Genomic DNA, 24,687 nt, shown 5'->3' with positions numbered 1-24,687 from the left:
CCCAAGGGAGGGTGTGGGACGGGAACATTTCAGGATTGCCATCTGGCCAGGTTCCCAGCCCCTCACGGGAGCCAGACCCCACTCGTTCTCGGGCATGCTGGCATTCAGGCACACTGGTGGCTCAGGGACGGAGACCTGATTTCTCCGCTGCACTCTCTCTGGCTCAGCACCAGGGGAGGCTGTCCTGGGTCCAGGGACTTAGGTCCCTGACCCTAACCACCCAGGTTCCCACTATTACCCCCCGTGATCCTTTGCTCTTTGTTTTTTGAGTGCTTTCAACCAGACTCCAAGTTAATGCTGGTCCCCAGACACAGAGCACTCTCGTGTTGGGGTATTACTTTCCAATCGGTCCCCTCTGGTGGCTCTCTCCCCCTTTTGTTTATCTTCTGATATCAGTCCGATGCTCCCAGTCTGCTTTACCTGCCACTGGCGTATTCTGCTCCTGTAGAGATCCAGACGTGTATAATTCTGATCTCAGGCTGATTTCATGGGTGGTCAGAGTTCTTTGGTAGGTAATCAGCTCACTTTAGGGTACAGGTTGAAATGGTGCCTCCTCCTACTTCCCCGCCATCTTGGCTCCCCCCGTGAAGTAGTTTCTTAACCCCTACCCATTCTGGTTTCACATTCTTCTGGGTAGTTTGTTTGTTTTTTGTTTGTTTGTTCTTTTTTTTGTTTTTGTTTTTCCTAAATTTTCATTATTTATGTGTTCACTCACCTGTTTATTAACTGTATCCCAGCCTAGACTGAAAACTACAGGAAGTCAGGGACCATGTCTTCAGGCATTTCCCATTGGGTCTAGCCAATAAATAAATATTCATTGATTAAGTGAATAAATTAGTTTTGCAGTTTCAGATGTTGAAGTAATCTTGACACACCTTGCCTTTTCTTGCATCCCTGAAATAAATATGATTCAAGCTGTGCAAAGAAAATGCTTTGGTCCCTTTCTCCTGCTCATAAGTTGACAAGCCAGCATGGACCTCAGGTCCTGATACCAATTCAGAGGGCTCTTCTTTTGCTCTTTATCAGATACTGAGAGCAAAGTCGCAGGACAGCTTGATGTCTCGTGTTCTTTGGCATGCCAGACTCTGAGCAGATGGGTTGGGTGGCATCCAGCCTGATTTAGACCTTCAGTGAAGTTCCAGGGACAATCAGGAATGGTCCGGGGGCTGGCAGAGCTACAATATAGAGAACATTCATGGGTTGAGACCATTTTCACAGTTGAATCTTAGAAAACTTACACAGAAAAAAAAATATTACCCTGAATACATGTGTATAAACTTAATAGTGTCACTCAAAGCATACCCAACTCTCATTCTCTTTGTACTATACTCACTAGTAATAAAACCTCATCCCCTACCAGACAATCATTCCAGCTAATGCTTATTAAGATAATTCATTTATTTAACATCATTTTAATGCTTACTACAGGCAACATATCCACTGTATTATAAAAATATAGTAATTTAAAATAGTTTCAGAAAGTGTTATGTTATATTAGTAATATCCTTCTATTTTGAGCCAGGAGATGCCATCTTGTGATTTTGGACAAATGACTTCTTTTGCACGTGCTTCCATTTGTCCACTTATAAACCTGGGATTTAATGTGCTGGTTACTTACAGATTTCTATGTAGTCTAACAAGATAAAATCTGAAGTTTCTTTTTTTTTAAGATTTTATTTATTTATTTGACAGAAAGAGATCACAAGTAGACAGAGAGGCAGGCAGAGAGAGGAGGAAGCAGGTCCCTTCTAAGAAGAGAGTCTGATGTGGGGCTTCATCCCAGGACCCTGAGATCATGACCTGAGCTGAAGGCAGAGGCTTTAACGCACTGAACCACCCAGGTTCCCCAAAACCTCAAGTTTTTAAGAAGCATAGCAAATATCAAAAGTCAGCTTTTGAAACTCCATTAGCATCAAATCAACTTTAAGCTCACATTCCATCTTTTTTGTGTTAACTGTTATCTGAGGTTTTAAAACTGGACTATGGACTTCCGTTGTCTCTCTGATTACTCTGAGCTGAGAAGTTCCCCAATTTCTGCTGCCCTGTTCTCCATTAGCTAGAAAGACTTACATGGTAGTTAACCTTTGAAGCCATAATGAGCTTAAGGTGATTTTCCTGTCTTCCAGATACATTCGACAGAAACTCTTTCCCCCACCCATATTAGTTTCTTATTATGGCTGTCACAGATTATGACAAATTTATTGGTTTAAAAAACACACACAGATTTTGTGGATTCTTGACTCTATGGTCAACTAATCTTTGACAAAGCAGGAAAAAATATCCAATGGAAGAAAGACAGTCTCTTCAATAAATGGTGCTGGGAAAATTGGACAGTTATATACAGAAGAAAGAAACTGGACCTTTCACATTACACCATACACAAAGATAAACTCTAAATGGATGAAAGACCTCAATATGAGACAGGAATCCATCAAGATCCTGGAGGAAAACATAGGCAGTAACCTCTTCAACATCACCACAGCAACTTCTTTCAAGGTATGTCTCCAAAAGCAAGGGAAACAAAAGCGAAAATGAACTTTTGGGACTTCATCAAAATCAAAAGCTTCTGCATAGCAAAGGAAACAATCAACAAAACAAAGAGGCAACACACAGAATGGGAGAAGATATTTGCAAATGACACTACAGACAAAGGGCTGATATTCAACCAAGATCTATAAGGAACTTCTCAAACTCAACACCCAAAAAACAAATAATCAAGTCAAAAAAGGCATGAGCAGACACTTCTCTAAAGAAGACATACAAATGGCTAACAGACACATGAAAAAGTGTTCATCATCATTAGCCATCAGAAAATTCAAATCAAAACCACACTGAGAGACCACCTTACACCAGTCAGAATGGTAAAAATTGTTAATTGAAGAAACAACAAATGTTGGAGAAGTTATGGAGAAAATAGAACACTCTTACACTGTTGGTGGGAATGCAAATTGGTGTCGCCACCTTGGAAAACAGTGTGGAGTTTCTTCAAAAAATTAAAAATAGAACTACCCTATGACTCAGCAATTGCACTACTGGGTATTTAATCCAAAGATACAGATGTAGTGAAAAGAAGGGCTACATGCACCCCAATGTTTATAGCAGCAATGTCCACAATAGGCAAAATGTGGAAAGAACCATGATGCCCTTCAACAGATGAATGGATAAAGGAGATGTAGTCCATATACATAATGGAATATTACTTAGCCATCATAAAGGATGAATACCCAACTTTTGCATCAACTTGGATGGGACTGGAGGAAATTATGCTAAGTGAAATAAGTCAAACAGAGAAAGTGAATTATCATATGGTTTCACTTATTTGAACACAAGGAGTAGCACGGAGGACATTAGAAGAAGGAAAAAATGAAGGGGAGATGAACCAAGAGAGATTGTGGACTCTGGGAAACAAACAGTTTTAGAAAAGAGAGGGTTGGGGGAATGGGAGAGCCTGATAATAGGTATTAAGAAGGGGATGGTTCACATGGAACACTGTGTGTTATATGCAAACAATGAATCATGGAGCACTACATTGAAAACTAACATTGTACAGTATTGTGACTAACATAATGCAACAAAACAAAACACAGCAAAAACAGATTTTTTTTTTTTTAATTTTCTAGTTCTGGAGGTCAGAAGTCCCAAATGGGTCAGCATGGCATCACTCCTTTTGGAAGTTCTGAAGGAGAATCTGTTTCCTTGTCTTTTCCAGCTTAGAGTAGCCACTCACATTTCTCAACTTTTGGCCTCTCCTTCCACCAACAAGGCCTGAAGTGTAACATCTTCAAATCACTTTCTCTGTCTTTGATTCCTGTTCTTGTCATCACATCTCCTCTTCTGACTTTAATTACGACCCTCTTAGGCCCTCTTATAAGAATTCTAGTGCTTATATTGTCCCCACCCAGATAATCCAGAATAATCTCCCAATTACAAAATCCTTAATTTAATCACAAGAAGGTCCACTTTGCTGTGTAAAGTCACATAGTCACAGGTACTGGTAATTAGGAGACATTAGGACTTGGGCAGGGGAGCATTACCTAGCCAGTCAAATTCTTCTTTTCTTCTTTCCCGGATTCCAAACTAGTGTAGCATGCATCTGACCACAAAGTATCAGTTCAAGACTAATCTGTTGCTTCTCTCACTGCTCTTTGCCATATCCCCATGCTGAACTTCTGGGTGTCCACCTTTCCCACAACCATGCAACCTGTCAGAACTATCAAGAACCTCTATGGTTGAAAGTCACTTTTCGGTGAAGTCTGAAATGTTGCTGATATTGCTGATGGTACATACTATTACTTTCTCTAGATCCAAGAATATTTGTGGCAAACTTCCATTTATTTGGTCTGAATATCTACCTGAACAGTAATTTGAGAGATTCGTTAAGTACAGACATTTGCATAGAAAAGAAAAAAGATTAATGTCTCAATTCAGTCTAGAATGCATACTACAACATTTTCTGACCTAAGCACATATGTCTTACCTTGGGATCCTAGTAAACATTTCATTTTTTTCCTCATTGAAAATCTACATAAAATTTTACCTCAGTGTGATTGAGACTTTTTAATGTTCTGTTAATATACGTTTTTAATTTTTAAAATTTCTTCCTGCATTGATGGATATTTTTCTATTCTTTTTCTGCATGTTTTATACTGTTCCCGTTCCACAGTGATTTGAATTAAAAAATGCCTTCTGCATAAGAGCTTTTGTATCTGTAGCAGAGAATTTTCATCCTTTATTCTAATTTCAGATCTTAGATAACAGAACCCCCATTAACTGATTTCTTAGTAGGCTATGTGTTTCTACAATATACTTTCAAAAATGTGTTCTTTACATGTATTTTTTCACTCCAGGTTCTCCAAATTCTTTTCCTTAGAATTCAGAGCATTTCCAGATGTCTGTTTTGTGTTGCTTATAAGCTTTGATCTAAGGTTTCAGTGATTTATCAAAAAAGTCATGGCCACTGTTTTTATCAAGCCTAAAATCTAGTAAGCAAGTAATCACATGCATTGATATTGCATGTGTACAAAGAGTTGTCATTTCTACCAAAAGTAAAAATCTTTGAGGTCATAGGCCAAGTCTAGTGTTTCTGCTGTTTTCAACGGCATCCTTCATGATGACCTTAGAGTGATTCCCATAGAGTGGGAATGAAATAATATCAATGACTATCCATGAAGGAAGACATTTGCCGATAGAACCATGGGACAGATGTATATACAATTTTCTGAGAAGTCAGTGCCCTCTTGAAAAATTAGCAGTATATAAACACTAGGCATTCTCACGACAACCTGACTTAGAGATTTAGGACTCAATAGATATAACTATTTTAATTAAATCTCTGAGCTTTCTTGGACCTCATTCTTCAGCAAAACAAGTTTTCATGACTACTCATGTTTATTATTACCCTTCTATTCTAGGATGAAATAGGACTTGTAAAATACAATTCAAAGGAGTGTATTAATGTAAAATGAATAAACTTTGAAGCTACATGATTTATAATGAGCAGGTTATGAAACGGAAGGTTTTGTAAGTGATAGAGATACAGCACAGTATACAACCACCATAATTTGAGAAAAAGCCAGTTGCTGTTTCTTGAATTTTATTCACTAAATGAGCTCAGTACTTTGTTGCTTAATTGAGCTCGAGATAAGAATACATAATCTCATGCGAGACCACAAATCTTGTGACAGGAAACACATCATAATGCCTAACTTACAATTCAAATTATAAACTAGCCAACCATCATGGAGCCATTTTTCCTACATGGTGAGTCATCTAATTTACAACTTAGAAAAACAATGACAATTCATGTTCTAATTTTATTTGTGATGCTTAACAGTGTTATAGAGCATGTAAGTGTTTTCTCTGTGCTAAATTTAAAATCAATATAAATCAGATGTGTTTGAATTACAAAAGTTTTGCAATAGAAAAAATAACACAGCTGCATTTCTAATGTTCATATTTGACAAAGTTTTCTTCATATAAATAAAATGTGAAAGCTGAATTATTTTCAATTTTAGTATACTACCTTATATATAAATACATAACTGATCATGCATGTCTCTAAATAGAGGAGAAATGTAAATAAACATCTTAATGCAGAATTCTGTTTTGTTTTAGCGTGATTAGATTCCTTTTCCATTATTAGACAGACAGAATATGCCACTGCAATGTGCTCATGATATTAAGTATCTATATTGCTTCTACGTCTGTGCATTTTCTCCAATTAACTCTCCACACAATAATCAGGAATAGTTTAAAAAATGTAAACAATTTGATATCAATTCCTTGCTTATACACCACATTATCCTTACCATTGTTTACAAGATCCGACTTCATATGGTCCTTGCCTAATTCTCTGGCCTTATCTTGTGTCATAAATTCACCCTACACACCACGAGTCAGCCCAACATAAATTTTTTAGTTCTCAGAAAATTCCAAACTCTTTTCAGCCCTAGGGCATTTGCACAGATCACTCTCTTTGCTAGAACACTCTTCTGCTATAGCAAGGCCTTCCTTCATTTCTAAGTTTGAACACTGCCTTGTCACACAGCCTTTCCATCATCACTTGGTGTTGGGTAGGTCACCACCCCACATACAGACGGACATCTAGATATTTGTATTCTCTCTTAGAACTCTTTGAGCTTTTCTGTTATGGGGATTTATTAGTTTATTTATTCTATTCACTAAGCAGGGAGGGAAGGAACCAGGTCTGTCTCATTAATATGATATCTTTAGTTCTAGCACTGTGAGTGACACTTTCAGGTACTTTATATAAACATGTAGACAGAATGGCTAAGTGAATGAATGAAAGAGAAAGCTCTGTTGCATTTATCCTGTAATGTTTACCATCTATTCTCTCTGAGATGGAGAGAGAATATCCTGCAGAAGAGGAATATCAAGGAATGTGGTCCAGCTCAGCACTGGGATTCTAACAGGTGTGGATGATTGGAGTTTCTGTTGAGTCAGGGTCATTCTTCAATTTTTGTTAGGGTTTCCAGAAGATGAGCACCATAATTCATATATTATTGATTATAGTCCAGCCTTCACTAATTAAGCAGAGTGGTTCCAGATGAATACACAAGAAGCATTATGGATCAGTAGGTGCCAGATGCTTTAGTTGGATCATCCTCTTATTGGTATAATTGCTGGTCCTTGAGGCTCTTCAGAGCTATATACATGTGCTTGAGTATTCCGGTCAGGGAGGGGACATATTAGAAAATCATTGAAGTAAGCACTCAATCATTGACGTTTTAGTTGAGGAAATCCAGTTCACCAGCCAAGTCATGGAAAATTGCTCATATGATTATGAATGAAACTCCCTTTAAATGAGAGCAATGTAGTATGTAAAGGAAATGATCTATACTTAAAAATTATTTCTGAGGGTAAAGAAGAATAATTAAAATATAAATGTATGGGAGACTCTTCTGAGAAAAAGAGAGGTGAATTAATTCTTTCTGTGGTTTTATAGCAAACTCTTAAATTCTTGCCATTAATGATAGTATTGGAGCTCATAAGGACCCAAGAGTCTTGGCTGAAAATGGCATGGCACAATTAAATGAGAGCAATATTAGCATTCCTACAATCAACTACTTTTGATATCTCATTACTCATTACTCAAAAATAAAGGAATCCAGGACGGATATTATCAATGGTTAGATCTCATATTTGAATATAATGTACCCAATAGACTAAAATGATAAAGTTTCAAAGGCAATCTGGATGGGTCAATGTGGATCACTACCACTATATATTTAGGTGAAGTACTAAAGCAGTTTCACAAATGCTCATAGTTTTCTACAATCTGAGAGACAGTTATGAAACAACAAATGATATGCTACCTTACTGATTATTTATAATTTAGTTTTGGATTTTTGTGTCAAATATTGTAGATCAAGTTCTTTGTGCAAATATCAGCTTTTATAACCAATAATTTTTATTATTAGAATATTAAAGTTGTTTTGATACAATTTTGAATTATATGTTCAACCACAATTAATTTCAAGTACATTTCTGCTCTGGAGGTTTCTTAGTTTAGTAGGATAATTGCTTTAATAATATGCTTTACTAAAATATGTATTCATATAGTCATTATAATTTTACCTTCAATGTTGAATTTAACTATTTTGCAATAACATAATCACAATAATACCTGAAGATCATATTAATTGCATTAACTTCTAAAATGTAAAATTGAACCAATATTAGAAATAATTGATTTTCTTTTTAATTATGTAAATTACATAAATATAAGTATGTCATCATTCAACTATTTGTCAAAGTATTCTGGACATGAATCTAACACCTTAATAGCCATCACTTTTTATTTTGTAAACTCATAAAGAAAACTTTATAATCAAAATTAGCAGAATTATTTAGAATAGTCATTTGATCTCAATGAAAAGTCGTACCCTCCCTATAAGCAGTGTCAAAAGCTGCATGTGTTAAGTCTTATTTGGTTTCAGTACAATTATCTTAAAATAATGTTTAACAAGAATTAGCTGTGAATATTGGTACTTTAACATTTCTGTTTCTTGTGATCTCCATGTGATCGGTGATGTCACTTTGTTGTCTATGGTGAATGATAAATGTCAGCATATATTTGGAGAAAGTTACTTCTTTATTTTCAATATTTTTAAGAAACAAATTCAGTGTTATTTCTCATTGAGCTTGCATGTTTATATTTTTAGTACATTACTACCTAAAAGATCTATTTACAACATTTTTTAAAGTATTACAATAAAAATAAATAAGTAAGCAGTCTCATACCATTAAGTAAAAGATGAAATTTCTGAGGCAACAGTATTCAGATTTTAAGTATCCAGATTCTTATTGGTTCTGCGACAAGACTACTGAAGCCCTGTTCCCAAATACATTTCCCAAATATACGTACCCTGTAGTTCCTCATTTTTCCTCCTGACACTCTTAACTGTCAGCCTGGTGGTTTCATCCATTTCAAAGTCCTAGGTATGGGCCATACCCTCACTGGTTAGTCCAGTGTATTTCCAGTAGCATAAAAATACTTCCCTCACCAGCCCAGAGAAAAGAAGTACTTAGCAGTACTGAGCTGCTCACACCTGAACACAAACCATTTTGTGAGTAAGAATCTCTCATGCCATTCTTGAAAGAGAGATGTTAGTTCTATATTAACTAGAAGGAGTTAGGAAAGAGGTCTTTTTTTTTTTTTTCCTGTTTATCTTTCAGTTTTGACCAGTTGTAAAATTGGGAACTTTGTTTAGTTTACAAGTGTCTCACATTACCAGATAAGGCAGTGGCAGAAGTTGGAAGTACAAAGTGGAACTTTAAAAACCTCAACTGTATAATAAAAGTATTTTGTTGTATGTGAAAAACTGTAACAGATTCTAAATTTGATACAACAAAAGGACAAGAGTTGTAAAATAGGACTGTTTGTGTCGATTGTAAACACATGGAAATTCACCAGTCTGAGGGAAAAATCTAAATCTACAAAATAAACAAGGTGCTTATCAGTCAATTCCTAGAGATATACTGTTGTTGTTGTTGTTGTTGTTGTTGTTAGTCTTTGGAAGTGGATCCAGATCCTGAAATGGAGAGACATTTCTGGTAAGATTCTACATAATGTTTAGAATGACCAAAATAAAATAAAGTTTCTGGATATTTGGTTGTTTGGTTGTACCTCTTATACTTTTTATGATATCACTGAGTCCCTTTACCTTATTTGCCTCCAATGTTAGTATTTCCATCATGCATCTGTGCCTGCTTTATTCGCTAAATACTGTGACATTCTCCTACATTTGAGGTATAGCATTCCAGCCAAGCAACCACATTGCAGCCAAGCTGTCTCTGTTGGAGTTGGAAATACTCATGATACTCATTTCATTTTGTATGTAAGGTTAGATAACTGGTACTATAATAAAAGATTATTTGGACTAGTCAGATTCTCTAGTGTCCTGTTTAAATCCTTAGGCAGGGGCGCCTGGGTGGCTCAGTGGGTTAAAGCCTCTGCCTTCAGCTCAGGTCATGATCCCAGAGTCCTGGGATCGAGCCCCACATCGGGCTCTCTGCTCTGCGGGGAGCCTGCTTCCTCCTCTCTCTCTGCCTGCCTCTCTGCCTAGTTGTGATTTCTCTCTGTCAAATAAATAAAAAAAAAAAAAAAAAAAATCCTTAGGCAATGGCAAAATCATAATTTGAAATCTAAAATTTAATAGAGTATTGGGTGATAGGGGTTCTTACATACCATGAAGTCCAGTACACAGGGTCAGTCACTTCATTTCAAAATGAAGTCAATGAAGTCAAAATGCCAGTCACTTTACTTCAAAACCTAACCCAAGGTTTTCTCCACTTGTTAACTTACTCTGAACTTAGTCTTACCACTTCATTAGTTCCTTAATAGGGAGAATGAAATAATGGGTTTATTCCTATTCTAAGATTCCTAAACTCCTTTTAGAAGTCATTATGTTTTGATCATGTACCATAAATTTACATGACTTTGCATCCTGGGGCACCTGGGTGGCTCAGTCAATTAAGTGTGGGACTTGATTTCAACTCAGATTGTGATCCAGGGTCCTGAGATTGGCTCCACACTCAGCTGGAAGTCTGCTTGAGATTCTCTCTCTCCCTCTCCTTCTGCCCTTCCCTCCCTGCACATCTGCAAGCTCTCTCTCTCTTTACAATAAACAAATAAATCTTAAAAAAAAATGACTTTGTATCCTGACTATGATTATTTGAAGTTGCCGCATAATGTAGCTGTGCTTCAGATTTTTAATCTTAAACTGAAAATTATCCTTCCTTGCATTGTTTCAGGGAAACCTAATGGGTAAATATATGTGATTGCCACTAAAAATTACCTAATTCAGAAAGGGGTTGAATAATAAAGGTTAAGTTGAAATCTAATTCTGAAGCAACTCAACTTTTGAAAATAAATCTAAAATGTTATATATTCATTCAGTCACATATATTTATTAAACATCTACTATATGTCACTGTGCAAGGCACTGGACTAGGGACATGTGAATAAGTAACATTTTCAAAAAAGACAGTATCTCTGTCCTCACAGAACTTAGAAACTAATGAGATTCTAAAAAAAAAAAATTGAACAAAGCTTAAGCCAATTTCCTTGTGATATAAGACCTTTCACTAAAAGTTTTTCTCATGCCAGACTTTCAAAATCTTGGTTAGAAATATAGACAGGATTCCTTTCTGTAACAGAGGAGGTAGCCTTTAGCTTTGTCGTATAATAAACAAGTTTACAGATTTTCTTTTTGTCAAGCCACTGATTACAAGGATTGGTAACCTCTAAAAGACATATACTGAAGGATAATAAAAGAGGAAGGGGAAAGAAGATCTCATTTATCTGGTAAATAAGAGTTTCTGCACCTGCTCAAAAAAGACTTTTGGTTGGAACAAACACTTCAAATGTCATGATAATTCAGAGTGGCAACTGGTGAATATCCAATTTTTCACATGGTCAACTAAGCCAAAACCCAGCTTCTCCAACTCTGTAAGTCTATCTATCATTAATTGCAAAGCAGGAGAAAACTCAGATAATGGCTAAAGCATTTGAGTTCAGAATTCCAGTCTAGACTGCATTACTTTCATAGATAAAAGGTCTCTTTTGGATCACCAAAACTGAAATATTTTAACATTTTCTAGTTGATTAGCAAGGCTCACAAATTATATTTTCACTGGAATTCATCTCCTTTGTATCCATAATGTTAGGAGAACTTCTCCCTTAAATATAATCATGGAGCTACATTATTATTTTTCACTAAAAAATGAAACTAATAATTATATCACACTAAAACTCAAATACAATCTTTAAAATGTCTGATTGCCAAAGAACATAGCAGGTTAAAAATTGTCTATCTAAATATGTTTCTAACATTCAAAAAGTTATGAACAATAGTACCCAACCAAAAGATTTCTTAATAAATCTTGCTTCTAATTCATTAGAAGCAAGATTTAATATTTACAGCAAGATTTTTAATTTATTGATTGATAGAACATTATCCAATGTTTTCTATATATTACAGTGATAAGCTTGTTTGCTCATTTAATGGGCACTAGATTAATGGTACAATGCTGGTTTTATTTACTAAATCACTAAAAAAAATAAAGAAAAGAAATAAGAAAAGTAAATTAACCATATATGTGCCTCTTGCTATCCCTCATCCTTTCCATCTTATTAACACAGTATTTTCCAAAAAAAGACTTTCTTAATGTTCACTTTCTGAAGAAAAATACAAATTTGAGACACCAGTTTAACAAAATTAACAACAACAAAAATAATCATTATCTTTGCACAAGTTGGATGAAATATCTAAACTGTTTGAATACGGAATCACTTGCCCGGATAATTTCAAGAAAATTTGTATAAATTCAAATTGAAACAAACTTTTATGGAAATATTAACTTCAATCCACAATATAACTTTATATCTTTTGTTTGTATCACCATAATTGTACTCATAGAAAGACATAAATCCAATTAGGTAAAAAATTAATAGAGATTTCACATAAATGCATCAAACCTAATTTTATCATTCAGATATAATCCAGTAAACTTCCATTGTGGTCTTCAGACAGAATTTTTTCAGGTTAAGAATAGGAATTGGATATGCTGAGATGCTCTGTGTGTTATACAAATGATTCTAGCTAAAAGATGAGCAGTCCAGCCACAAATCTACCCCAAGCCATGACCATATTTCCAAGCTAGCCTTGTCTAAAGAGAATATAGCATTTTCTTAATTATTTGTCCAGAGAATGAATCTTTATCTAACTAACTTGGCCTTGGGGAGAGTATGTCAATTTAATTACATCTAATTATTCTGCTTTGGCTAATATTTATGGTGTCTACATGGACCCTGGAAGAATGGGATGTAAGAATTATTTAAGAAATAGGTCAAGAGATTTTTGGTACATACATATGAACAGAAGAGAGGAATGTCCTTAATAAGAAGGGTTTTCATAAATAAGTCGTGGTAGACTTTCAGGTATAACCTCAGCATGCAAATTAAATAGCTCTTAAATTTAACCTTGAGCATCTCTGGGCACTAGAACAATGCAGATTCTACCTGCTATGAAATTATAATTCAATTTATAAAGGTTCTATTCTGCTCTGGGAATATCCTACAGTTACGTAGACACCCTTAAAAAAAAAAAAAAAGGTAGGGAAGAGAAAGAGAGAAAGATGGGGAAAGGAAAGGAAAAACAAAAGAAAAATTATGGATATTTTCAAATCAAAACTGACCCAGATACTATATACAACGAATAAAATTAAGTGAACCAATATGTAGGATGCTTTAATAATACTATTATCCAAATTAAAGGCCTGAAATTTACTAACAAAAAAAATTTATTTGTTACTTATTATTAGTTTCACAGATTGGTTTTCTCTAAGAAGCAGACTCTGATATAAAGTTTCCTGTGCAGGAAGGTCCTTAAGTGGTTCTCTTCAGATGAACAGCTGTGAGAGAGAGGAAAGAAGTAGGAGTAGGCAGATGGAAACATTGAGCTGTGTTGAAGTCCCAGTGAAGGTCTCACAGAGAGCCTGAATTCTGAGAAGGCCCATCAGACTTGTCCCAAGTTAGGGAGAGGGGAATGGGCATTTACATTTCTGCATGATCAGTAGTTTTGTGTTATGGGTTGCCACTGGTAGGAGTTGTGACTTTAAATAAAATAGTCTGCCTCAATAAAAGCCATTCCTAAGGATGGTAGATGATTGACGCCTGTGTCAGTTACTATCCTCAGTAACTGGGGGAATAAATCCTCTATTCTTAAAGAAGGATTGGGGCCAGTTGACCAGGAAACGTGAGGGTAAGAGAATGGTGAAAAGAAGTTAAAGAGACAAAGAGATGGGGGAAGGAGGAGGATGTCCAACAGTGCCGAGTTAATAGGGGCATTATGGCCATATATATACTAGTTACACAATAAGAGAAGCAATACACCCATGTCTAGTGAAACAATCACAAATTCCCGTAATCAGTTCCCCTAATCAATCTTGTAAATGATCACACACAGACTTCAAGACTCCAAAAGGCTGGAGCTAAGACATAGTTTCAATATTGATTCAAGAAGTAACAACAATCCCCAGAGTAATCTACAAGTCTGTGCTGGGACAGCAAGGGCCAGTTAAGGATTTACAACCCCATCCAAATTGTATTCAAAGCTAACTGCATGTGGGAAGTCACGTCGGCGAGCGCACAACACATAGCACAGACCCTTTCTCAGTGCAACTCAACTCCATTATCTTCTGTCTTTAATCAACCAGTTAGACAATAGAGGAGACACAAGTCAGGGCCTGGTTTGGTTCTCTTCTCGAGCCTTATCACGTCCTCCCACAGGCCAAGGCAAAGACCTGGGTGAGGTGAGTAAGGCACCAAAGGACCAAAATTCAAGAAGGCATTGATGTTTATTTGTTTGAGAATGAGTGTGCCCTCTTCAATTTTGTGCCCTCTATTCATCATTGCCTCACTTTAAAGTGAGGCAATGATGCATAGAGTGTTGGCCTTTTTCAGGACAGTGCATCAGAGATTCCGCCACAAACTACTCTTGCCTTATTCAAATACACTTCCTTCTATAGGGTTTGAAAAAGGTGTCTATAGGATTCTAGAGTGTTCTTCTTCCTGGAGAAACATTAGAAAGTAAAGCTCAGTGGAAAGAACTACAGTCCCACTCTTCACTGTTGTGAACAGCTACCATTGCTGGTCATGGGCTATAAATTGTATTCACCATCTTCCTTATCTACTATCCATTCTAGATATCCCTCCCCCTAACCCCTGGATAGCATCTCTGCTGGTCCTAATGACCTTTCTAAGGATATATTCCAAATACTCAACCTTGAGTAATCTGTGCCCTGGGTCACCATGTCCTTTTCAGAACACAGTTCATGCCCTTGTTTTTTTCGGTTGTTTGTTTGTTTTGTTTTGTTTGTTTCTTTGTTTCTTTGTTTGTTTCTGTCAACTGGGCAAGAGAATACTAAGAAACACACAAGTGAATTATCTATATGCTGAATATATTCCTCCTGTGTCCACTGTGTGATAAAAACTCTGTCTCCAATTTCTCCTCCATCACCTCAATTATCCCTACCAGATTGTGACTCTTGTCCTTCCCTGCTGATTCTTGTTGTGATCCTAAAGTGCTCATGTGGTAGCTGTGATTTATAGTTTGAAGGGATTCTTGCAGTGGCCCTGGTGGACATAATCTCCTATTGGGAACCAGGACTTCTGAACTCCCAAAGCCTAGAAGGAAAGCACAAATTGTCTAAGAGGATCATTGGCAATGGTAGGAAAAGGAACCGCTCCTGCTCTTAGCCCTTGTTTCTGGGAGCAAAATATTCTACCTATGGGGGACACTACACAATGTATGTATATTTAAAATGTATATTGCGTGTTACCATGTAATACAAAGATCCTCACAAACTATGCTCTCTTCTATATGCCCTACTACATGCTTCTGTCTTGTGTTTCTTTGACATTGATTTCTAATCTTTATCCTTCAGATCCCTGACCAACCAGCCAAGCTATTGCATATTGCCCATGAATCCATATATACTCTAACTTTGTGTTATTTCTTTTGCTACACAGAATGGATGAACAGGTATACAGGACAAAATTCTGCCCATTGAGTGGATTTTCCCATGCAAATGTCTTTCAGGAAAACTTAATGAAACTGTTGTCAATGGCTGTCCACTTATGGTCAGTACCCTTATATAGAGCTGATCTATTATCCAGGTTTGGGGTTTTTCTTCTTCTATCATAGTCCTAAAGTATCCCCCATGCATGTGCAAGTTAAGAGATACTTGTGCAAGAGTTATATATGACATAGTATTTTGGGCTACTTGTTTGTGCAGCTTGCTTGTGCCTTTTGATCTTAGACATGCTACTTCTATCTTATCCTGGATGGTTGCCAGGCCTACCTGAACTTAAGACTATCTGAATTTAAGACTACCAGGCCAAGCATAACTTTTGACTTCTTGTTCTGCAGCACATCTTTCCAAGTGTGCCACATGCTATCTCCATGATCCAAAGGAACCTACTGTACAGTGTTTTTCCCTTAGGGTAGGAGGTACAAAATTCAATAATTTGTCCTTTATTATGGAGGCAATATCCTGGAATGACTCAGACCACTGAACCCCTAAAAACTGTGAATGTGCTACTCCTCTGAATCTTTGCAATATTTATATCCAACTCTCTGGAATTCTGCCTTGCTAAGGCTTTATATATGCTGGGCACTTGTCACTCCGACATTAACATGTCAAACCAACTGGTTTGGTCTGGGTTTGTCCCAATAGTCCAGGCCTGTTACTGTCCAGAATATATTTCAACAGGGAAGGGGAATTAACACAGTCTCAGGCAAAATCTATTATATCATTTCAGCAGTTTCAGAGATTTCCACTCACTAAACTGTGCTATAGTATATATGTGTGCACGTGTGCACACACACACACATACACACACACACACATCTGGTCTCTAGATATCAGTATAAAATAGGACACTGTGTCCAGAAATTCTCAAAGCATTTGTGTAATCCTTTGTCCAAGTGTGCTGTCATCTATATAAATGGTTGTAGACCATTTTAGGTAAAGATTGGGAATCATTACCATGTACACTTGCTTTAATATTTCAGAGTCTTTCTTTCTGAAAACTTGGATTTTTCATTCAGTATGTTTCGGGTATAAAACCAGTTAAGGTCTGGAAACGGGTAAGTGGTTTATGAATTTTTGTTGGAGTAAAAGTCTTCAGCTTCTTCAACCATCTTCCATTACTCTTTATTGTATAGTTTGGGCAATAACTTTCTATATTTTCAGCCCATCTCATTGGTAGCTCTGAAGGTGGGATAGACTTTTGGTGTAGATCTACTTTGGGCAAGTAGTTCAGGGCATTATACCCTACCCCACATTGATTAGTCACTGGATACAAGGCATGAACTTGGGCAAGGTAGTTTTCTTCAATGGAGGAAATCTCTAAAGAAGCCTGACATTTGAGAGCCATCTTCCATCAGCACTATCAAGAGTTGGGGGAATGATCTTTCATTCCTGGGGTAATTGTGGATCTGATTAGCATATGAGAGTATCCCCTACAGTTGACTTTTTGTTTTCGATCAGTCTCGGCAATCTGGTTTCAGATTCTCTACTACATTTTCCCCACATTTTACTTGATTTCATTATTTTCTTCCATTGATTGTACTGACATTACACCCTTCCCTGGTGTCTCAGTCCATCCAGGATGCTATAGACTAGATGGTTCACCAACAACAGAAATTCAATTCTTGCAGTCCTGGAGGTTGGAAGTCCAAGATTACATTACAATTATCATATTGCCTTGTATATAATAATCTGGTAATTGCCTCTGCTATATGTAAGCACCTGAGGGTAAGGGTCATAAATCTATAACCATTCATTATAGAACCAGAGAGTTTAACATAAGACCTGGTAAACCATAATTGTTCAATATCTGATGGTGAATAAATGTGTCAATGACAATTTTTCTTTTTTCTTTAAAATCTTCTGTATATTCCAAATCCTCTACAAACAGCACAAGGAAAATCCATTTTATAATCAGAAAAATATGTAAAATAATTAGGACTTCTAGTTAGAAATGTATCCATTCTCATTTTCCATTTCTTCTGATGTTATCCCTTCTTTTATCAAGTTTTATATTGCAAATCCCATTTTTATCTTTTCTTATCTTCTTAAAAACTAATCTTCCTTTTAGCATATAACATTTCCAGGACAGGCAACAGAATGTTTTTTGTAGAGTTTTGAACTGAAGTTATTAACACTGGAAAATTTCTCTCAGTGGTAATCTATGTACCAAATAATTAAATGCAGGGTACATTTATATGCATCTCTGTAAGTGAGTATTTAAAAACTACTTAAAAGTCAGCCATCGCACACTGAATACTATCTCTTAAACCTTTAGTGAACTACCCCAGACTTTTATTCTTCCCACTTTGTCAGTAGGGTGTTGTTTGTGTTGGTTAATTAAATATATATGTATATACAAAGAAAAAGAAGCATTAGATTCAATACTTTCTGAACAGTCAACCTACAAGCACTGCTGAGTAACATTGATTTACAAAACAAATAAAAATCATTTGGTGAGGAATGTTGCCTGTGTTTTCCCTATATCCTCAGTTCTATTTAAGTAATTAAAATTTTTTCTTCACTGACAGAGAGGAAGAGAAGGTGATTTTTTTTTTTTAAGATTTTATTTGTTTATTTGACAGGCAGAAATCCCAAGCAGGCAGAGAGAGAGAGAAAGAGGGAGTAGGCTCTCCACTGAGGAGAGAGCCTGATGAGGGGCTCCATCCCAGGACCCTGAGATCATGACCGACCTGAGCTGAAGGCAGAGGCTTTAACCCACTGAGCCACCCAGGTGCCCTGAGAAAGTGATTGGTTTTATAGCAGTCTTTACTCGATGTTAAGAAATGGAATAAAATTGCACAAGACCAGTGAAACAGGCAAGCAGGACATTTTTCAAGACTATTGCAATAAGGTAGAAGCACTGAACTCAATTCTTCTGAAACAAATGGCAGAGAGTTCCTAAGTGTTCTGTGAGCTACTAGAAAAGGAACTTAGAGGATGGTGGGGAACTTTGGTCAATGTGATTAGGCCATTTGTATTTGTTCATCGTTCCAAGGTAGGCTTCTATGCTTCCATGGAGACTAAGAGGCAGGGACACTAATTTTTTGATGGTTCTGTTTCAAAGGGATGGCTCTAAGGTACTTGAGAAAGACATTCCTGAATTGTAGAGGATAACCATCTGAAAGAGAAAGAATCACAGTTGCAAGTTTACTAAAGTAAATGTTCTAAGAAAGGGGGGAGTCAGCAGTCTAGTCAGAAAAAATAATGTCTAAGTTTAATAAGTAGAGGGGAACATTAAGGTCCTATTGGTCACCACATATTAACTTATCATTCCTGGATACTCCTTTACTTTTACGTCTTTTCTTTTTTTCCTTTATAACCTATATATCTTGTCTCAGTGCAATGCTCACGCTGACACTTAGAAGTCTCAAAAATATGTGCTTTCTCTATATTTAAAGATGCCAAAGTCATGTAAACTGAAAATATTGACTGAGGAGATCTCTGAATAATAATGAGGGAGACTCACAGGGCATAATATAAGGGATGGAAAGAATTTGATAGCATTTAACTTGAAGTCCTAAAAGAAAACCATATTTCTATTCAAATACATGATTTTTTTCTCAGAGTTTCTTTATAACTACATAGAATATCACTTGCACTCTAAGTATACTACATGTTCAATAATAATTTATCAAATCAAATCTTGTTTGTTATCATGGAGTGATGTATCTTTTATTTCTTGTTTCCACTTCATGTTACGTTGTATTTCTGCCATCATGGCAGGTTTCCCTATTTATTCATAGATAGAGAAAAGCAAACCAAACTTTTCTTTATTGATCTTATAATTATTTTATTATTATTTATATTATATTTAATAGCATGTTAATATTCATATAAATATACATAATTACATATTATTATATTTTATTATGTAATTATATGTTTGTATATTGTCTAAATTTACAGTAAATATATTATAAGTAATATATACTATTAACAGTGTTAATTAAACAGTATTATTATTTCTTTGTCATATAATTATCAAATTATATAACTATATATTTATAATATATACATATCATTATTATTTATATTACTTTTATTTATTATTATTTATTACCAGTGTATATTTTCAGATTTACATTTCTATATATTTATTCCTATAGTCTTCAACAAGAACATTTTTGATTATAAAATAATAGGAAATTAAAAATATCTTTATATTTTAAAATTTCTCCAGCAGCTAGTGTTTCCAACTGAGATTTGTTGTGTTTTCTTCACTTACTTACTGTTTTCTTAATTTCATTTTTAAAGAATAATATAGTTTAAAACTACTTTTTATACATACTCTCATTTAATACTCACAAATAAAATAAATGAAGCTTCTTTAGTTTCATATATGAGTAAATAACAGAGAAGAAACTTAAATTCAGGTGCTATCTCCTCTCTTGGATATCCCAATGATTTTAAAAGTTGGCAGTGATGGGTCTGCAGCCTGAGGGAAAAGATAGCTGGCTGAGAAAAATGGCCGAGTCTTCCTTTTAAAGTGTTGGTATAAGAAAAATGCTTTCAGAGTCATAAAAAGTAAATTTTAAATTTATATTTAGAATGAAGCCTTATTTCCTGGATGGAACCTGTTAGTCTTATAATATTCTGTAATGCTAAAAGAGAGTTTATTTGTTCATTCCTTGGGTGTATTAATTTTGCTATATTTTGGATTAAAGAGAAGTGTAACTTTTGGTAAAATTTTGTTGTAATTAAAGTTCAAGATAAGACATATATACTATTTTATTTTCCCTTGATTTCTCATTTATTAAAATACTATTGCATATTTCACTCATCCCAAAATTTCTTTTATTGAGGTGCATATATTTATGTGGTTATCATTTAATTATCCTTATTTTAATATTATTCATGTTGTATCCTTCCATGCAAAGTCAAGTGTTGAGCAATTTTCTAACTAATTCAATTAATTTATGCACCCAGTCTGGATAATTTAAACCAATAAAACCACTTTCATTTGGGACAACTTTATTTATCTTCATTACCTGAATAATTGTCGCTGTACTCCATTCAAATTTGCCTACGGAGAAATCACATTCTGAATTAAGAACAAACATGTTAAGATGTTGAGTCACCTTCAAAAGGAATTAGAAGAAAACATCCTCAAATTATAAACATCTTTCATTTTCAACTCTTTTCTAATGAATGCTTTAATTTTTTTATGAATAATTAAAAAATATATTTCCCATCTGTACTGAAAGCCTGTCAGCCAAGTTTCAGTCCTAGGGGAGTTTTACGGTAAAAATGTAATTTAAAAAATTATGGATACATGTCTATGATCACATTTATATTTGTCTACATAGTGATCAATATACCTATAATTCTAATTTAATCCACAAAAAGGTATCGTATATTGATTTTTTTATATTGATATTTTTAAATACTATGAGTAAACCTTTACTCAACCCTTGAAGATTTTCCCTGTTACAGTTGTAGAATAATTTAAGGCACAGAAATAATTCACCCTCTGCTAAGGAAACACAATCAGTCCTGCTATTATCACAGTAGTATATATGGGGACTAGGACAATTTAGTGTTTGCTTTCAATTTTATGCTTTTAGGTTTTTTCACATTACTGTAATGCAATACCATTCCATTTCCTTCTACAAAGGTAAATACAAACATGTATTAAATATACACTTCATTGTTATCAATTGCAGTAGAGAAAAGTGATCTTCCTGGTAGTGAGCCTGAAATAGAAGATAGTGAGCCCAAATGACCACTGAGAGTTTATATGCATGGCATCAAAACATCATGCAGGCATTTGATATAGAGCACCCAGATCTCATTTTTCCATGTGACACTAATGAACTGTACTTAAATCCATTCCTAGGTTCTCTGTGATTATAAGCCTTCTGTGGCGTAATGTTGAAATACACAAATCACATAAATGATACATACCTCGTTCGGTATTTAAGTGCCTCATGAGTGAACAAAATTATTGTCCGTATGCAAGATCAGATATATTGTGCCCAGATGTAGAACAAAACCACAGCATCTTAATACCACTATTCGAATATCGTATTGGCATAGAAATAGAAGTTTCCATTGAATTTCAGATAATTGATGTGAGGTTGGAATCAATTTGTGAAAGTCAATTTTGACATATTTTGAAGGCACCTGAGTTCTTAGCCAAATATGTGCTTGTTCATTTTATCTCTATTACTGAGGCATCTATTTGTTTGTATTTTTGTTCTCTGCATGCCAGATGGGCTCATTGGCTCTTTAGCATTCATTATAAAAAACAAAACAAAACAAAACAAAAACAAAATCCACAAGCAAATAAACAAACAAAACACAATGTGGGCAGACTATTAATGTCGTGGCAGGTTTTGGTAGGACATGTAGTTGAAAATGGATTTCATGTAGGACAAACCCTGTTTCCTATTTGCTAATGAAACAATTTTTGTGCAAGCTTTACATTTCATGCAATATGAATTGACACAAACTCTTTGGTGTCAGTAGTGAGATGCTATTTTTTTTTTAATATTTTTTATTTATTTGACAGAGAGAAATCACACCTAGGCAGAGAGGCAGGCAGAGAGAGAGGAGGAAGCAGGCTCCCTGCAGAGCAGAGAGCCTGATGTGGGGCTCGATCCCAGGACTCTGGGATCATGACCTGAGCCGAAGGCAGAGGCTTTAACCCACTGAGCCACCCAGGCGCCCCTATTTTTTTTTTTTTAATTATGTAGGACTAATTTGGGAAAATACAAACTTTCTAGTGAGTCATGCCTTACCTTGGTTATTTAGATGGCTAAAGATAACTTGAATCAGAGTCATAAAAAATAAATTTTAAATTTATATTTAGAATAAAGCCTTATTTCCTGGATGGAACCTCTTAGTCTTATAATATTCTGTAATGAATCAGAAATTAACTAAACTGTTACTATGGTATGCATAGTGGTTTTGAATCCTTTTAAACTTTTATCCCAGATACCATGACCTGATGAATGAAGGAGAAAAACTACACTTAGGAATGTCAGTGAAGGGTGCCTGGGTGGCTCAGTTGTTAAGTGTCTGCCTTCAGCTCAGGTCATGATCCCAGGGTTCTGGGATGGAGTCCCACATTGGGTTCCCTGATTGGTGGGAAGCCTGATTCTCCCTCTTCCACTTCCCCTGCTTGTGTTCCCTCTCTCGCTGTGTATCTCTCTGTCACATGAATAAATAAAATCTTTAAAGGAAGGAAGGAAGGAAGGAAGAAAGGAAGGAAGGAAGGAGGAGAGAGAGAGAGAGAGAGAGAGAGAAAGAAAGAAAGAAAGAAAAGAAAGAAAGAAAGGTCAGTGACTCTTTTAGCAAAATTTACTGTCCATTCACATTATGTGGTGCTTCATTTACATACAGATCTGCTACTTTCATCTTTGTAAGCTGAGGAATGATTGTTTTTTTTTCCTCCTCTCATCAAGTATCTCATATTATTCCCTCATCAGTGTTGGCCACTATAAGATGCTATTCACTGTTTGCTGAACCGACAGGATTAACCATGGCTGTGTCAGTAGTTCAGTTGCAAGAACTTTCTTCTACTTTACAAAAATAAAATTTCTGTGTCATTGTTAATGTCTCAACATAAGTGGTAGAAATATGTGGCTACCATAAAAAATACACCTCTCAGACTTCCTAGTGAGGGACAAAATTGACTGCTGGCCCCAGCTGTCACACAATCTGAGATTCATCGCAACACCACATTCGTGTTGAGGCTGGGCTTCCCGAGAGTTTCTCCCAGCCAGTGACTGAATCTAGATGCTATTCTGTGAGACTTAGGACTCCTCTGATGGGGGACTTTGGCTTGAAAACTTGGTTGGCCTTGTTGAAACTATTTTAGACATGCACTGTGGGCTATGACTCTTCCTTGCCTCCCTCCTGGCTTATCAGTTTAATGGCTCTTACAGCCTCCTCTAGATCCCTCCCAATTTCCCTCACTAGCACTTCCCCCAGTAAAGACCCTACACATCTAATCCTGTCTTGGCATCTGCTTTTTGGAGAACCCAGACTAAGACAAGTGGAACTGAGGAAACAGATATTAAGATATTAAACAGATATTAAGATGGAAATTTGGCACTAGCTCATTCATCACCTAACAGACAAAGAGACCACCATCCTGGCTGGTAGGTGGGGCATGAGAATTTTTTGCTTAAAGTAGGACCTTGATTGCTAAAAATTTTACTAATGGGGCGCCTGGGTGGCTCAGTGGGTTGAAGCCTCTGCCTTTGACTCAGGTCATGATCTCAGGGTCCTGGGATCAAGTCCTGCATTAGGCTTTCTGCTCAGCAGGGAGCCCAATTCCCCCCAACCCCTCTCTCTCTCTGCCTGCCTCTCTGCCTACTTGTGATCTCTGTCTGTCAAATAAATAAATAGATAAATAAATCTTAAAAAAAATACTACCAATACCTTGGCAAATGTTCATATGGAAAGAAATGATTTTTCAGGTGAGACTATTTGGGTATTTCAAAGATAATAGTGTAAAAAATGCCTACAAAGTTAGCTGACTACTAAGTTGTATTAACCACCCGATGAGGGTTAATGAGAACTAAGGATCATTAACAGGCAGTTAATGGCAAACCGTGAAAGTAAGAGGTTGTCTTTGGTAACTTACAAAGCAGACTTATCTCTTGCAGGAGAAGAGCTGACAGGCATGAGCAGCAGGGTAACAATATAATAGATTGGCAGAGCTGAAGAGATGTTTGAGTGGTCAGCCAGTGTTAAGACCAGTGCTCTACTATGGAAATCCTGAGGCCCAAAAAACTTGGAATAGGTCACCTAAATGGAGGTCTCTGAGCATCTAGCAGATCCTCATGGAACTTCTGGGCTTGCAGAGGTTGACCCACCTTTCTCTAGAAAGAGGTAGTATGTCTGTTGTGTACACTGCAGAGGTGTAGCAAGAATTGATATTTCCGGCCATCACCCAAGAGCTGTTCCAAATTCTTTTCTTGGTTTTTGGGCTGAAAATCAGAGTTAAATCTCAGGATAACATGACTGGAGATATTATGAAAGATATTATACATTGAAAATGTTGCTAGAATTTGGTAGCATGTACATGCAAGATATAGTAAAGTATCAGTTGGAGTA

This window comes from Meles meles, chromosome 5 (genome assembly GCF_922984935.1).
Source record: "Meles meles chromosome 5, mMelMel3.1 paternal haplotype, whole genome shotgun sequence".
Classification (NCBI taxonomy): Eukaryota; Metazoa; Chordata; class Mammalia; order Carnivora; family Mustelidae; genus Meles; species Meles meles.
This window is presented reverse-complemented; position numbering follows the sequence as displayed.